Below are 18,201 nucleotides of genomic sequence, written 5' to 3' on the forward strand. Positions count from 1 at the left end.
AACCACTCGTATAGGTCACTGGCCTTCTCTCGTTTTAAATACTGATATACTTTCGAATGGCTTACTGCGCGTCTGGACGAGGCGGTGCTAGTCAGCAAAGCGGCCTCGCAGAGAATAATTCAGAAGCAAATCAGTGTGCGCCGAAGGAATACGTACCTGTTATTACGAATTCTGTTTTTTTGTCGTCGAAAAAACAGCCGTCCTCCATTTTGCACTTGCTCTCGATGTCCTCAGAGTTCTTTCCATCTATTGTTATATTATAATATTCTAGAAAGAACGAAAGACATAATTACAAGTTCAACTTCATGGCAATGCCGTAACATATTATTCGGGGATTTTCAGTAATTATGAAATTCTCATGAACGTAATTTCTCATGATTAGGAGCATATGAACAAGCTACCGAATGCTTTTCACAAAGAAGTGCGTACCTGTTCTAATGGCCTTTGCTTGTGTGTCGTCGCAGAAACAGCCATTCTCCTCTTTGCACTCCTCCTGTAGGTTTTCACAGTGCTCGTCGTCTAGGGTAGTGTTACGGATAACTAGAAAGAATGAAAAAAAGTACGTGTTAGTGAAAGGTTATCGTGATGATTATTTATATCATTTGGGTATTTTCAGGAATCGCAAAATTTTTATTCATCCAGCGTCCCTAAATTACGAGGATACCAACGAGCTACGAAATCGATGTAACAAAGAAATACAGACCTGTTAGAGTGAGTTTTCTTTGTTTATCGTCGCAGAAACAGCCTTCCTCTTCCTTGCAATCCTGGTTTATCTCCTCAGGACAGGTTCCTCTATCCTTTGTTGCTATAGGAGTTATTGGAAAGGATGAAAGAAATGTATGTCAGTGCCATTTCATCGCGAGGACTAAACAAATATTATTTGGATGAGTTGGAGGAATGGTGAAATTGTGAGTTGGGCTGGTTGGGCTAGCTACGTTGAACAATTTGAAGAACATCGAGATCTCCTGAAAAAAATCGTACCAACTGCATATTAGCGGTAGTGGTGTGTAATTGGAGCCAGTGTTTAGTTTCCTGTCACTATATATGAATACATCATTTTCTTTGTTAGGCGAAGTTTTCAAATATAGGTCAATCGCTAATATATGAGTTGTTATTTGTGGGCCGCCTGAAGTAACCACGGAATGAAGCAATTATGTCGTGCTGTTAATTATCATGTTGCTTCTTACGAGAAAAAATAAAAGTGTGACAATGCACGCGAATAAATAATTAGATACGCTCTCGCGCACCGCTACTCACGAGCTTCCAAGTGAACCGTGATGGATTCACGGCTGGGTCTGTTTATTAGCCAAGATGGCTCGGTACAGGGCTTCACTGTTTTGAATGGTCGCGGCATGAGAAGACTCCTCTGGCACATTTACAAACGTGTCGCAGTAGGGTGAGGAGGTGGGTTGGGGTCTTTTAATCTTGTAATCTTGTATGTTTCTAAACAGGGATAATTTGACGGCTCAGTTCGGACTAGTATTTGGAACGCTCCTCTAGTTTTGTAGATAGGAGTGCCTGGAATGTTTTTCCCCATTAGAAATAATAATTGTTGGTGATGTTCAAGGTTCCAAAACCTCGCTGTGATTATGAGGCGCGTTGAAGTGGGGGACAACGGATAAATTTGGACCACCTGGAGTTCTTTAACGTGCAGCAAAATCAAAGCAAAGGGGTGCTATTTTGCATTTCACTATCATCGAAATTCGCCGCCGTGGCGTGGAGTCGAACCCGCACCCTGGAACTTAGCAGCGTGACACCACACTTACTAACCTATCACTGCGGGTTCCTGTTCTGAATAGAGACTGCAACTTTGCGCGAGCGCATGCGCCCCTTCCATGCGTTTTGGCGTTCAGAGCATGCAGCGCATACGACCAGCGCATGCTGTTGTCGGCTATGAATGATGCAGTTTACCCATCCGACGTCGAATGTGGCACTCAGCCAAGCTGAGTGCCTGGTGAGACAACACTGTTGCATCAGCAGAAGCTCTCGCTTATCTCACCACAGTGTAGATCGCGGAAGCTGTTGAGTGAGCCCAGATAGCGCAGCTCTACAAGGCGGCTATAAATGAATGCAGCCGTTTATTCATGACAGTTCGCTTGGAAGCGATTGAGCAGCGGCGTGCGAGCGCTGATCTATTTCATATCTCGCGTATTTCGTGGGATTTGGCTCTTTTCTCGAAAAACGTTTACCAAGCAAATAGAGCTTTTTCAAGCCCACGAGCGCCACCAACAGGCGCGCAAGCGCTCATGGGAAAAGTGTGTACGCCGCAGCAGTCGCCGAGCCGAGCGCGCGGGACTCACGCTTTAGCTTTCCGCTTACGTCATGCCAGCATTTGTCAGATCAAGTGAATATGACAAGGTGTAAGATATTACTGCGTAAATCAGTCGTGAACTTCTTCTGTGTTTAGCTACGACGGCCTCTATACGATTTCCATCTGCCTAGTGTGCCCGCGTGCCACTGTTGGACCACCTGAGCGGTTGCGAAACGTCATTATTATTATTATTATTATTATTATTATTATTATTGTTATTATTATTATTATTATTATTATTATTATTATTATTATTATTATTATTATTATTATTATTATTATTATTATTATTATTATTATTATTATTGGCGCAAGCATACTGTACGGCATAAATTAAACAAAAATTTACAACTCGGTTTTCTGGACGAATTCCGCGAGCGGTCATTACAATTCGTGAATCGTGGATCCATTCGAAATCAACGCCCACCGACACTGTTGACGAGCACATGCTCAGACTCTAATATTTAAAGATTGCGCGAGAGAGTATGCATTTAGCAAAGCAAGATACACTGATTAGATAGAGTGCGCGTTCCTCGCACCGCAGGTAACAAAAGATACATCTTTAACCAACATTCGTTGGCACTTACGACAAATGTTATACTTTACAAAAGCCTGTTGTGTTTCCGCGTGCTGCATTACATGTGACCATGTGGATACGAGTAGTGGTTCTCGGGAGCAATGCGAGATTAACTTTTTAACGCCATAGCGGCTAAGTGCAGTTGACAAGCGCCAGAGTATTCATAAATGCTCAAGCGGAAAGTTATCTCTGGTAATACGATGCGTCTCGCAGAAAAGTATTAGAATAAACGTGTCCTATAAGTATTCCTTACATTCATTGCGTATCTCACAGGGTAGGTAAGGTTAGTGCCTCTGTGCAGAGAAAGAATTATCGAGTGATAGGCAAAGAGCGGACCGACATTTGTTTCGTAAAACACACCAACAAATTCACTGATTGCCGTACAACTGTGGTGTAGAAGGTTCGTTTTAGCTGCGGCCGCTTCCACATAGGACAGACGGGCCGGTGTGTTAGAGATTATTGGAACATAAGGGATCGCTAACTGGAGGCTCACCTGCAAATCTTTCTTTACATTGCCGAGAGTGTAAGTGCACGTCGAAGTACGATGAATGCGCAGTTTTGTACAAGCATAGGAATGAATATACGCGCTCAACGATTGAGGCATGTCATATCGCTAATAGTGATAGAGCATGCGTGAGTTATCTGTCACGTAGACCCCCACGCGTGCCGGATCGATAGGTTCGCCTATTGCACGGACATGCGCAGATACTTTTTCGTGCCTTTTTTTTTCTCCGTTGTGCGCCTTCAGTTGTAAGTCGGCGTCTGTGGTGCCTTGACTTCTTCCTTGTGTCCGTGTCTGTGCGCCCTGTCTTTCAGAATGAATACGGTGTTCCAACTCATATTTGATTCATCTTCATGTTATTAGCATGTGAGAATACGCCTGCTGCTCAACTGCTATATCGGATGCATATCCGCTCGGTAATACCGACACTGCACTGTGTTAATCATTTCGCATTTCATACGCAGAGATACATGCACATTTGTCCGGATGTGTGCAGTATTAACGATATAAGAATAGTGAAGAAGCAGCGACGTGTTCTTTTCGTTTCGTGGTCCCACCGATATCACGGCACCAACGAGCAGCAGGCGACCGAACAGCCGGCTCACTCAGCCTACACACTTTTCACATGGTGTTCCGCGCGCCCGAGGGGCGTTCTGGTATTGCTTGAAAAACGTGTATTTCAGCATCAAATAAATGTTTGATGCCAAGCTTACTTGCGGCGGCGTACAGGATTATGAGTGGCATGTGAGAGATCTAAAAAGCCATTAACAAATTGGTCAAATGAAATATATTTCATACATAGCGGTGAAAAAGAATACTGTATGTAGGTACCGCTATAACGCAGTTGGTAAAGCTTTTCCAGTGCTCCTCGTTTTTTTCCTTAAATATCTTCGTTCCTTTTAGCTGGAATACTCGGTATATCTTTTGGTGATGACGAGAATAGCAACGCGCTACCAAACATTTTTGCGAAAAAAGTCACAGCATATCCACGGAGTGAATGATGATGAGTGGGCGAAGCTGCGGAGGTTCATCGGTAAACCGTGAATCTTCCGTGAATTCTGCCCAGTACATCATCACCGACGTGAGATCGGGCGCGTTTATACTAAAGGTGCGATGAGAGTTATGACGACTTGCAGCTCACTTTAATTTTGCGTGTACGCTGTGACTTTTTATTGTTTAGAAAACCATGGCTTTAGAAAACATTTGGCGTCTTTCGTTAAGCAGCTGGCGTCGTTTCGTTTTGCTTTAGAAACATCTGGCGTTCTTTCGTTTTGCTTTTAGAAAACATCTGGCGTCTTTCGTTGGTTTATTTCATCAATCAACGGCGTTTTGAACAAAATTTTTATTGTTTATTCACGCACAGGAGAAATCTCACCAGGCACTACCTTGGAGGTAAATGGCTGCTAATGGGAATGAGAGACAGAAGTCGGCTTTTAGCTAACACTTACACTTCTACTTCTACTAACGTTTCCTACTGGAACATGCCAATGGCTGCTAATGGGGAATGAGATGCAGAAGAATTCGGCTTTTAGTTAACGCGCACGCTGCGAATTTTTTATTGTTCAACAACGCACAGGAAAAATCTCCCACCGGCACCACCTTGGAGGTCAAGATCTGGTACTAGCGTTACGACTGGTTACGCACTACGACTACGAGGGACGAACGGGTGCCGCTTTAAGGAGCTTCGCCTCTAAAAAATACTCACCTTTGACAACGAGTTTTCTTGGTTTGTCATTGCAGAAACAGCCATCCACCTTCTTGCACTTGTCCTTTATGTCCTCACAGGATTTCGCCACTAGTGGTGTTGTATAAATAAAGAGAAATCACGAAAAAGCTAAAAATCATGTGGAGTTCACTGCGATGTGTAAATGTATTATTTGAGCATCTTCAGGAATACTGATATTTCCAGTTTTATATAATTGGCTAGTGACGAGTTTGCCAAAAATAAGCCGAATATTTTTCGCTATGTAATACTTACGTTTTACAGCCAGTTTTCCTTGTTTGACATCGCAGAAACAGCCATTCTGTACGTTGCACTTCTCTTCGATTTCTTGGCACGTTTTCCCCACTAATATCGTGTTATAAAAAAACGACAAGGAAAATAAAAAAATTAGATGTTGGACTGTTGTTACACAGGATGGCAAAAACCTGGCTCCACTCATGTAAGCCAAGTGAAACACAACTTGCATGACCATTTAATTTGTGAAATTTAAATGAAATGAGCCCTTTGAGCGCCTCATGCGAGGAGTCTTGTATTTGCGTGACTTTTTCAATGGTGTACTGACATTAGCGAAGTAGACATTACGCGTAAGTTCCTGCCAAGTATCACACGTTGTTGTTGCTCTGGTTGATGCGGATGAATGATGAATGAATCATTTGTAATGGCTGGGAAGGTTTTCATCATTCAGCCGGTACGCAGTGCACATAGTGTTACGCGTCATACAATTCTACTCGTATGCTACGCAATATTACATCTGTTAATGTGGCTCCCCACCACAAACGACGTCCCTAAAGGGTGGTTCCTCAAAGCGGTTTCAAGCAGTGCTGTTGATCTGTGCTAGAACATTTGACTGCCGCGAAGAATGCCTCGGTTGGATGACGGATCGAACTCCGTGCTTCAAGGGCATGCTTAAGAGGTGTCGTGAGTTTCTGTACCGCGCGCCGAATTTTTCAAGCTCAGCGTCTGATGAGACACTTAAGGCCTGTGGGGACTGCTGATAAACCTCCCCCTCCTCCACACCATCGCTGATACCAAGCGACAACGGGGACCACTGCGCATGCTCCCGGATGTAGTCATTCTTTATAACCAAGCACGGCGAGCGGCCAAACGGGAGTTGCCGGCGAACTGTCGTCAAGTGTGCGCGTGTGCGCGGCGTGCTGTCCGCCGGGGCCAGGGTTAGCTGGCCCGGCGCGGAAGTTTTGCATCGAGCTTGGTCTTGTTTGTTTTATGTTTGCCCTTGCCGCTGTAACGTTTTATTTATTGCCTTCTTGCTACTAATAAATGTTTTTTAGTTATTCCCGCTGAGCGCCCATTCCTTGGAGTAGACGGCGGACCCCACAGGCCTTAGCTTTAATAATTGTCGCTGTAACCTTGGGGTGGTGCCTAGATATATTATTTGGGGAAGATCACGAATGATTCCGCGATATGTATCTTCCGTTGGGTACGGAAACACCATCGAGCTACGCAACGCATATTAAAAAAAAATTATCATCATCCCTCATGATCAGTATATTTTTACGTATAGATTGCCGTATTAGGGACGAAGTGTTATACGAATACTCGCCAATGTACTCCATTTCGTGACCGTTGAGTTCGCTTGCTCGCTGTGAACTTGTTAATTTTCTCACTCCATTTAAATCGCATGCCGTGTTAGGCTGCATTTCAGATCCCTTGCTATGCATTCCTTTGGCCGAACTGACCACCGGTTGTCTTTCGTATAGGCGTTACTTGGCCTGTAGAGACACACTTATTTCGTTTAATAAGAAGTAGAATATCGGCTACTTCTGTTTAATTCTCTAACTTCCCTACTGACACGTTCCGTATGCCATTCCAATAATTCCGTATGTTTCCGTAAGAACTTTACGGAAATGGAAAATACATGGAACATATACGGAGAACATATGGATTCTGTATGAAAACATATGGAATTATTGGAATGGCTTACGGAACGTTTCAGTAGGGTTGTTCTGCTGTGTTTCGATCACATGCTTTTAAGCCTATAATTTCCATTGTGATTGCAATCTGCGTGGTCTTTTAAGATTTTTAGAGGTTTTATTTTATCCTCCAAGTTTCTGCCCCATTTATTGGAACTGGTAGTACGGAATGATTGCATATTTTTTAGGGTCACGGGAAAATTAACGGTCATTATTTGGGAATGCCTGCCTGATGCATTCCAGGCAATCGTTATTTGTCGGTGAATTTCTTTTATTGCGATAGCAATTATATGGACACTCTCGGCTAATTTTTGCCGTCGCCGTCGCCGTCTGTCGACGCCGTCATGTCCCGGATATGTATATGTATATATATATAAAAGGCACAAAGAAAAATATAGCAGAAGAATAAAATTCTGAAGTACCGGACCGCGGATTCGAACAAGCAATCCCTCGCTCCCCAGCGCGCTGCGTTGGACAACTCAGCCACACGCCATGTGTGCGCCGGCGAAATAACGGCGAGCTATTTATATGCACCATGTACCGCTGGTGGTAAGCAAATCTCGGACGAGCGTGAGCGTGTAATCTATCACGCAACGCTCCTAATTTTCTTTCACTTTGAAAACTGCCCTTGAGTCGCACACGACAAAGTGGCCCTTTTCTGTACCCACTGGTGATACGGAAGGAAAAAAAACAGAACACCGGGAACACCTTGCATCAGACGCACTCGTGTGGCTGGCGACGCAGAAGCTCACTCCACGCGCCGCAGTATAAAAGAAAAAGAAATATCTAAGAGCGTCTGATTCTCCATTGTCGACACTTGCAGAAGCAGCGCTCCTAATTTTCTTTCATTTCGAATACGCACGACAAAGTGGCAATTTGCTGTACCCACTCGGGATGTGGAACGAAAAAAAAGACAAAGAACACCGGGCACACCTTGCATCAGACGCCCCCTGTGGTAGGAGACGCAGAGGGTCACTCCACGCGCCGCAGTTTAAAAGAATAAGAAATATCTAAGAGTATGAATTCTAAATTTCCCCACTTATATTAACCGCAGGTTCCATGGCCAATCCCTTGTAGTGGGTCAGAGCCAAGAATTAAGGGTCAAGCAAGCAAGCAAGCAAGCAAGCAAGCAAGCGTCTGATTGTCCATTGTCGAAACTTGCAGCGTCCTCCTTAAGCACATAGGCGTAACAACTGCGACAGTTGTTAGTTCACGCTTGCCCTGTGCAGGCCTGTGCGTTCATTTAGGGCGTCTTTCTTCGTGCTTCAGCGGCACGCTGCAAGTATCGAGCTGCTTCTGGTTTTTCGTATGACATTTCGATTTCTTGCTATCGCATTCATTGCTTCGCCCTTGCGGCGAAACTATGACTTTTTCATGGGTACGCTCTGTTTTTGGGAATTAGTCGCAAACTTTTTCGTAGATTTGTGCATTCATCACAGGTTGTTGGCAGGCTATTGAGCGTTACCTTTGCCTTCAGCATATACGTATGTAGCCCTGCTTTGACGCTTTCTTGGTTTAGATCTTCAACAGTCTCATGCAATTCGTCGGCTTCATTTGTGTGAAGGGCACTAGGTAATCCGCAATTGGCAGGCTGTTGTTTCCATTGGTCCTTATTTCCAATTTTTCCAATCCGTTCATTTGAATACTTCTTGTAAGATTGATGCCAATAGCATTTGGGAGATAAAATCTGCTTGCCGTGCTGCTCTCTTTTCGTATCGCCATGCTATTCTTTTCTTTTTCTTTTTTTTCGGAAACTCGGGTAAGCAGGGAGAATAGATGTTGGATAACGTATTTATATGCAGGGTGTTTCAGCTAAAAAGCACCAAGTAATCAAAAATTAAGCATAGGCGCTACGCGTCTGCAATTCGCGCAATATTGTTCTGAGCCATATAGAGCACGTCAGAATATTTTTTTTCAATCCGCCAAGCTCGGTAATTAAGAAAGATTGCTTAATGAACTTTTTCAATAGTAACTCTAGAGAAAAGTTTTCACTACAAAAGTTGTAGCGCTTGTTCAGAAACATCGAATCTATGCTAAGGTAACTCCCCTGATTAATTTGTTTCCGGCCTTTCTTTAAAGCGCGCGAATTTTAAAAAATAGCACGTGACTGCCGCCTAACGCGCGGTGCTTTTAGTGCCCTCAAATGTAAGTTGAACGAATTATCAAAGGCTGCTTTGTGCACGAAGATCGGTGTAACGGTTTATCGGTGACTGCGATAGACGTTAGGCGACAAAATGAGCATACCGTTTCAACAAGAAATAAAAATTCTTCAACAAGTAAGCGGCAGCCACGGAGCAAATGCTACATGAGACCGTAGGTAGAATTTTATGTAGGGTAGGCATTTTTTTTCTTTTTTTCGCACCACAGAAGAAACACATTGGAAGGGGCGAGGATGAAAGCGTGGTGCAGAACTGAGATAAAAGGTGCACTCACACGTGACGGCTGCTCTTTCGTAGATCGTTTTTGGGTGGTACGCCTCTATCATCATTTACCGTCCATCGCAGTCACCGGCAGCCTGCTCAATCGACCTCCGTGCGCGGAGCAGCCTTTGATACTTCGTTCAACTTACATTTGAGGGCATTAAAAGCGCCGCGCGTTAGGCGGCAGTCACGTGCTATTTTTTAAAATTCGCGCGCTTTAAAGAAAGGCCGGAAACAAATTAAGCAGGGGAGTTACCTTAGCATAGATTCGATGTTTCTGAACAAGCGCTACAACATTTGTAGTGAAAACTTTTCTCTAGAGTTACTATTAAAAAAGTTCATTAAGCAATCTTTGTTAATTACCGAGCTTGGTAGATTGGAAAAAAATATGCTGACGTGCTCTATATGGCTCAGAACAATACTGCACTAATTGGAGATGTGTAGCACCTATGTTTAATTTTTTAATACTTTTTTTTTGCGACATAGACTTGCCCTAAGGCATAATATTTGTTGTGTATATTTGTGTTAAATATGCGCCGTTAGGCCGGTGTTCTGCATGAAGTGAAACGCCCTGTATGCTCAGGTACTCTTTGCTTGTGGAATTGTTTCAAAACTGTTGATATCGCTCACGGAGTCGAATGCTCTTTCGTTGTCTGGTAGAAAAGGTTCATTCTAAAAAAACACACAGGGCGTGCAAACAGGGATACAAGAAAGGTCAGGACCCTACAAACGTTGACTAACAACTCAATAGACGCACAAGGGCGGAAAAGAACGTAGGCACGACAACATATCTGCGTATGCCCATGCAACAGGCGAACCTATATATCCGGCGTGAGCCAACCGTCGGTTAACTTGCATATAGATGAAATCAAATGCCTTAACAGTTATCTTCCACGTAGACCACAACGCGTGCCGGATTGATAGGTTCGCCTGTTGCATGGGCATGCGCAGATAAGTTTTCGTGCCTTCTTTGTTTTCCGCCGTTGTCCGTCTCCTCAGTTGTTAGTGGGCGTTTGTGGTGTCCTGACTTCTTTCTTGTGTCCGTGTTTGCACGCCCTGTGTGTTTTTTTAGAATGAATGCTTACCAACTAGCTCAGCTCTCTGTTATTCTAAGAAAAGGTTAGTTGTACTTTAGTGATTTACCAATTACGTGATTGATAATGCCGCTATAGTGCAGTCCAGATTACCCCATCCTAAAGGCGGCTCTCTCTCTAGCTTAGTGGAAGTCAGGTGTTTCTGTTATCCTATTTGAGATGAGTAAATGTTTTGTATAATACCGAATATAAGCTGATGGTTCTAGATAGTTTTGTATTTTTAATTTGCCTTGTTTTGTACGGTTATAATCCTGACATTTTCTAAGCTGGCTGGTACATTCAAAGTTTGTAAACTTTGACGATAGCACCGTCCGCATACTACACGCCTGCATCATCTATGAACAGTGATAATTTGTCATGCAGTCCGGTTTCTCGAAGAAACCGTAACAACGCCCACAGAGCGGCTCGCGTTGATGACCGGGTAGGCCAGTGCCTAAGGATTTTGTCCTCTCTGAGTAGGCGGTTGTCCAGCTGGCCTAGTGGCGGCTCCTGGTCTTCTCCTTCATTCTTTTACACCCCCTTTTCTCTTTCTCAAGTACAGGGTAGCAAACGGGAGACATTCTCAGGTTAACCTCCCTGTCTTCCTTTTATCTTTCTCTCTCTCTTTATGAGTCATTGAGTGTAGGAGGTCGCAAGTTTTTGAAATATAACCTGCTCCATATCTGATCAAGTTGACGCTTGTGCTGTTTTCTGTGGCCGCTTTTCGGCGCGGTACATCTCGTCTGTCCTTTGTAACCTGATCTGAAGTTATATATGGAGTTTCACTCGCATTGTTCGACATTCAATTCACTCGAAGATGGGGTTACTGATGTGCTAAATGGATAGTTTTTTTGAGTGCTAGTCTTGTTTGAATACATTGAGTTAGCTGGTGGGAATATACAGTCGAGGGTCCCATAGTGAAAAACTGCAGTGGGACCATGGCTTAGTAAGGGTACTCTTGGAGGCATATGAAAAAATAAACATATGGAACATGAGTTTAAAAAAACACAACCGGTCAAAATACACCGAAGAAGTTCTAGAGAAATGAAGTACACTTATGAACAGCCCATATTGCAGTGCATAGAGAAAAACGGCGGAAATGTACGAATCCAAATGATAAACATAGCAAAGGAATAAAGTTTACCAATTTAGTCGTGTAATAATTATAAACATGAAAAATAAAGAAATCTGAGACAGTTAAATGAACCTGGTAAGCTTAGTGATATTAGTAACGAAGCTTAGGGCATATTTTATTGCATGACATCATGGTAAAGATTTGATAGTGTGCAACTAACCATTCTATATTGTCATAAGTGTGAATGTCAACGTCATTTCATCAAACGTAGAATGAACATTGGACAAATGAGATATAGAGTTCTGTGCAAGTCTGCTAATACTTCTATTAACGAGTTAATTAGAATAGCTGAATTCGTATGAGAGGCGTTTAGTGAGTAATGTATGAAAAAATTGCAAAATGATAGCTAAATAAGCTTGTGTGTGTAGAATGTTGTTATCGCAATGTAGTGGAGTAGGAATGTTAAAAAACTTCTCCTTGTAGAAGTCTTCAGCCACCTTCGATATGCCGCTGATGTGGCTAATAATATTGTCCTCTTATGCTGTGTGTGAATTGTGGCGCTTCTTAAAGGTTTTCTTTTAGTTTGGTCAATGCTGCCTCCTTTTTTTACTGATGCCTGTATTTCCTTGACGTCAAAATTTTTTGCTGACAAGCTCACTTAGCTCAGTAAATTCTATTTTAAATCATGAGTTAATCACATTTGTCCCTTGTAACCTCTTTATTACGCCCTCCGTGGTCTGAGAAATATGCTTACAATCTTTCCTTGCTGCTTTGCTTCAAATGTCAATTGGTGCTTAGAAAATTGGTCTAGTTGCAGTTTCGTTCATCTTTTCTATGTTGTTATGTTCTTCTTGTCTTAAAGTATCGCATTTTAAATGCGAAGCATTTCTTAGCGAACCTCTGGCACTTTGAGCGTTTCTATCTACGTATCTATCTATCTATCTATCTATCTATCTATCTATCTATCTATCTATCTAGCCGCCTACGTCTGGGTGCTCTCATGATCACCTCCTTAACTTGGTGTAGACCAAAATTTGCATGGGAGGGTAACAGGATTTCACGAATATGACTGCCCGGTCATGACATGAATAACGTTAAAATCTTGTCGCGTACGTCGTCAAACCCTTTCCACTAGACACGTGTGGCACATACCCGTTTACCACGGGCCGCGGTGTACGGGTATGCGCCACAGGTGATTGACAGTTTATATCTACCCAGGAACGGCGAGAACAGACATTGTTAACTTAAATGCTAGAGCGTTACGGAAAACCAACATCGGCAGCGTTGACTCAACGAATGGAAAGAATGAAAATTAGGATCCCAGCAGGAGTCGAACCCAAGCATTCTGCGTGGCAATCAGCTATTCTACCACTGAGCCACGCCAGGTCCATAAATTGGTTTGTAAAAACAGCCTACGCAGGCGTAATAACAGTGCAACGTCAATTGTGGTTGTGGTGCTGGCTATCTAATTTTACAAGAAAGCAATAAACACTGCATGATACTCCTACGATGTCTACTCCTACGATACAGGCGTCATATCAGATTAACATCTGTAGTTCCTGTGTTGGCTCCGACTTTATAGCAGTTTAATAAACATTACATTTGTATCCCTATGATTCAGCAAGCTATATTCAAACATTGCTCGACCCCGGAGGAATACATTAACGAAAGTTACATATGATATCCTAATAACCGCACCGTACAGTGCACTTCGTCCACCAGAACGACGCAGTGTCCTCTTCATTTCTTACGAGGCTGGGCGATGGCCTCATGCTGACCGAGGATGATGCCAGATTGATTGACAGCCGCTTTGTAGACTAGGCTACGTAGGGCACATACGCCCAGGTAGTATACGAATACGACAAACTCCATCCACTGATGTTGGTCTACGTAGCAGTATCCAGGCCTACCAGCCTCGACGGCCTATACCTCACCAACGCGAAGGGTGACTTCAGGTTCCGACATGTCGCCGGCTCTATCGACAGACGATTTGTCGACGAAGTGACCTAGGCATCCACCATTTCCAACAGCTGTACTATACCTCATACTTCACTGCACATGAACCCCTCGTCTCCGCGATCACGACGGGATCCGATAACAAGTCATGGCCAGCTGCTTGTGCTCACTGATCACGGTGATGATGCCCTTGTTCAAGAACTGTCAAGAACGTCTTGCCCACATGCACACGGGTTCGTGAAACGTGCGTGCGTTCTCGGGACACGTACTCTACATATCAGGTTACCGCTTCTGGTGTTGGTAATACCCACGTTGCCATTGGCAGCGTTACCCGACCGTAAACAACTGGTTATATAACACATATGCGGCTCTTCAACATATATAAGTGTGCGTATAAAATTTATACAAATCTTTAGCGCCATTTTGTACCGTGCCGCTCAGCAAAAAAGTTACGCCACAGTCACCTACCCGCCGCATGCTTCGCATAACATCGACTCCCACGGTACGTGGGATCTGCCGATTTTTTTCGTAAGGGCCATCCTAAAGACTTTTGTTTAGAGCGTAAGCTGTTATAAGGTCAATTCAAAAGCGGATTTTGATGGCGTTGTTGCACGCCGTCGCCTGTTGTATTTATCACGCACTACATATATATATATATATATATATATATATATATATATATATATATATATATATATATATAACAAGAAAATTAAACAAAAGAAGAAACAGAGTTCCAGAAGGAATTTAATCTGGCATTCTTCTTAATAGTCAAATATTCCAGCGCAGAGCCACAAAATAGTTCGGATATTTATTTGTTTTTCTTAAATGGTCTTTTTATTTTTATTTAATGTTTCCCATTCACATTAACCACTGGCTTCTTAGCCAGCCTGCCACCTTGGGTTCGCTTTATTAACCGAGAAAGAAGCGGCGAAGTAAGCGAAATTTTGAAACTGGTTCGAAAAAGCGGTATAGAGGCGTCTTGTCGTGCGAGGAGTCCAGTTAGCAGCTATGTAGTTATTGCATCGTAGAAGCGTAAAATCGCGCCTTGCGTCACACGAAGGAGTGGGTAGTTTAAAGCTCTCCCACAATCACAATGGGCTCAGTCATAATTCGTTATTATGATCATACGATCATTACCAGCAACTCAGCATAAGCCACACCGTACAAAACTTAACATGTACTGCTGTTTGTATGCTATTTTTATGTTGCATGCTGGAGCTACACTGAGGGGCTAAGGAGTAGTCGACGCTTTATTTGAGCGCCAACAACTCCTTTTACATTATGTCAATAATAAAAAAAAAGAGAGGACGAGTTATGGCGGAGTCGGCGCTTTGCAACATACAATGCTTGGTGTGTGAAGCGCGATACTCAGAGCCATGGGCTTCGGCAGGATATTTCTTAGGGGTACAAACCCGTGTTGCATCGTAGCTCGGGGAAGAGGGTGAGGGCGCTGTCGTTTAATGGGTACTGGGCAACTGCTGGTGTTGCTTAAGGGGGTAAGTGCCCCCCTGCCGACGCGCATGCTCGGAGCTTGTGGCTGCTGGGGGTGAAGGTGATGGTGAAAGTGAGAGCGCTCGTGACACATGCTGATTGCATCCGGCAGACAGATTTTCAGTCTGTGGTTCCTGGTTGCGCCTGACAAGCGCTGCAATAGTTTGTAACGTGCGCCCGCCAGCTCAAGCCGCTTCTCGAGGCTCGGCAAGCGGGCGCGGCGCAGTGTTTTTAAGCCATGGCGCTCAGCGCTGTGCCGGCGCCACCAAGAACCCCAGTCTGAACGGCTGTCTACCGGACGGAGTCGGCGTGTGTCACGAACGCTCTCATCTTTGCCATCACCTCAATACCAGGGGCCACGAACTTCGAGGATCGTGTCTGAATCGCCGAGAACTGTACGCCTGGGATCACGAAGCATTGAATACGACTTTGCATATTGGGATACCTCACTCTGTACTTTGTACTTGCAGTAAATGTCCAAGAAGTGTTCAAAACAGGCCCTTGGAAGGTCGATCCCCCAGCTTGTGCTGTGAGTGGGCTGCTGGCTCCGCACAGGCGTGCAGTTTCATTACTTTGACTATATCAACGTTGGGCTATTATTCTTCTGAGGTTGAGCGCGATTGTTGTCCTCATTAGGCTATGATTGCTACATTTTGCCTATCCTCTCACTTCTAAGTCCTGTTCTAGTTTTCCATCCAAAGCTTGGACTTCCTGGCAAATTTCAGCGCAGATTCCGACTTCACCGCTCAGTTAACTTAACATGTTAACACGGATGATGAACTTTTTATTCATAATATGCGTGGTATGTACATTAGCAGCGAAAACGAACTTATGTTTAGAACAGAAACCACGTAGCGCAACTCTCTTGCACAAACAAATGACAGGCGCGCCGCAGTTGTGGCGTGGACATTGTATGTATTTTTAGACTGTAACCGACTAGAGGTTGCTTCTTTAGAGAAAAAAAAATGATCAAATTAATGGTCGCTCAAAATTTCTGCTACAGCGCTACGCTCAAGCCGAGAGTAGGTGGCTTTGGAGGGATCGATGTTGACACGTCATCAACTAGTGAAGCTGTCGTAATTCTCACTTTGGTATGAAATGAATGACACACTGTTCAGCCGACATGCATTGGTAGGAAGGCTATGCTTGCTTGTCGAAGCTGCCTGTGCTGTTTGTGCACGTGATTCCGCCAGGTATGCCCGTCTGATTGTGAGAGGCATTCGCGAAAACCTAGCGAAAACCACTCGTATAGGTCACTGGCCTTCTCTCGTTTTAAATACTGATATACTTTCGAATGGCTTACTGCGCGTCTCGACGAGGCGGTGCTAGTCAGCAAAGCGGCCTCGCAGAGAATAATTCAGAAGCAAATCAGTGTGCGCCGAATGAATACGTACCTGTTATTACGAATTCAGTTTTTTTGTCGTCGAAAAAACAGCCGTCCTCCATTTTGCACTTGCTCTCGATGTCCTCAGAGTTCTTTCCATCTATTGTTATATTATAATATTCTAGAAAGAACGAAAGACATAATTACAAGTTCAACTTCATGGCAATGCCGTAACACATTATTCGGGGATTTTCAGTAATTATGAAATTCTCATGAACGTAATTTCTCATGATTAGGAGCATATGAACAAGCTACCGAATGCTTTTCACAAAGAAGTGCGTACCTGTTCTAATGGCCTTTGCTTGTGTGTCGTCGCAGAAACAGCCATTCTCCTCTTTGCACTCCTCCTGTAGGTTTTCACAGTGCTCGTCGTCTAGGGTAGTGTTACGGATAACTAGAAAGAATGAAAAAAAGTAAGTGTTAGTGAAAGGTTATCGTGATGATTATTTATATCATTTGGGTATTTTCAGGAATCGCAAAATTTTTATTCATCCAGCGTCCCTAAATTACGAGGATACCAACGAGCTACGAAATCAATGTAACAAAGAAATACACACCTGTTAGAGTGAGTTTTCTTTGTTTATCGTCGCAGAAACAGCCTTCCTCTTCCTTGCAATCCTGGATTATCTCCTGAGGACAGGTTCCTCTCTCCTTTATTGCTATAGGAGTTATTGGAAAGGATGAAAGAAATGTATGTCAGTGCCATTTCATCGCGAGGACAAAACAAATATTATTTGGGTGAGTTGGAGGAATGGTGAAATTGTGAGTTGTGCTGGTTGGGCTAGCTACCTTGAACCATGATTGAAGAACATCGAGATCTCTTGAAAAAATGATACCAACTGCATATTAGCGGTAGTGGTGTGTAATTGGAACCAGTGTTAGTTTCCTGTCACTATATATGAATACATCATTTTCTATGTTAGGCGAAGTTTTCAAATATAGGTTAATCGCTAATATATGAGCTGTTATTTGTGGGCCGCCTGAAGTAACCACGGAATCAAGCAATTATCTCGTGCTGTTGATTATCATGTTGTTTGTCACGAGAAAAATAAAAGTGCGACAATGCACGCGAATAAATAATTAGATACGCTCTCGCGCACCGCTACTCATGAGCTTCCAAGTGAACCGTGATGGATTCACGGCTGGGTCTGTTTATTAGCCAAGATGGCTCGGTACAGGGCTTCACTGTTTTCAATGGTCGCGGCATGAGAAGACGCCTCTGACACATTTACAAACGTGTCACAGTAGGGTGAGGAGGTGGGTTGGGGTCTTTTAATCTTGTAATCTTGTAAGTTTCTAAACAGGGATAATTTGACGGCTCAGTTAGGACTAGTATTTGGAACACTCCTCTAGTTTTGTAGATAGGAGTGCCTGGAATGTTTTTCCCCATTAGTAATAATAATTGTTGGTGATGTTCAAGGTTCCAAAACATCGCTGTGCTTGTGAGGCGCGTTGAAGTGGGGTCAACGGATAAATTTGGACCACCTGGAGTTCTTTAACGTGCAGCAAGATCAAAGCAAAGGTGTGCTATTTTGCATTTCACTATCATCGGTGACAGTTCGCTTGGTAGCGATTGAGGAGCGGCGTGCGAGCGCTGATCTATTTCATATCTCACGTATTTCGTGGGATTTGGCTCTTTTATCGAAGAACGTTTACTAAGAAAATAGACCTTTTTCAAGTGCACGAGCACCACCGACAGGTGCGCAAGCGCTCATGGGAAAAGTGTGTACGCCGCAGCAGTCGGCGCGCCGAGCG

The 18,201-nt window shown here is 43.6% G+C and overlaps 2 long non-coding RNA genes across 2 annotated transcripts; both read right to left on the reverse strand.

Annotated features, from left to right (window-relative positions):
• Positions 1-162: 162 nt before the first annotated feature.
• Positions 163-805, reverse strand: LOC125758542 (uncharacterized). Its single transcript, XR_007416201.1, has 3 exons — positions 704-805; positions 430-540; positions 163-267 (listed from the first exon to the last, which is right to left on the reverse strand). It is a non-coding gene; the product is annotated as an uncharacterized LOC125758542 (long non-coding RNA).
• A 4,296-nt stretch (positions 806-5,101) lies between these two features.
• On the reverse strand, positions 5,102-16,836 carry LOC125758541 (uncharacterized). Its single transcript, XR_007416200.1, has 4 exons — positions 16,730-16,836; positions 16,457-16,567; positions 5,369-5,458; positions 5,102-5,185 (listed from the first exon to the last, which is right to left on the reverse strand). It is a non-coding gene; the product is annotated as an uncharacterized LOC125758541 (long non-coding RNA).
• Positions 16,837-18,201: the final 1,365 nt, after the last annotated feature.

Source organism: Rhipicephalus sanguineus, chromosome 5, assembly GCF_013339695.2.
Source record: "Rhipicephalus sanguineus isolate Rsan-2018 chromosome 5, BIME_Rsan_1.4, whole genome shotgun sequence".
Classification (NCBI taxonomy): Eukaryota; Metazoa; Arthropoda; class Arachnida; order Ixodida; family Ixodidae; genus Rhipicephalus; species Rhipicephalus sanguineus.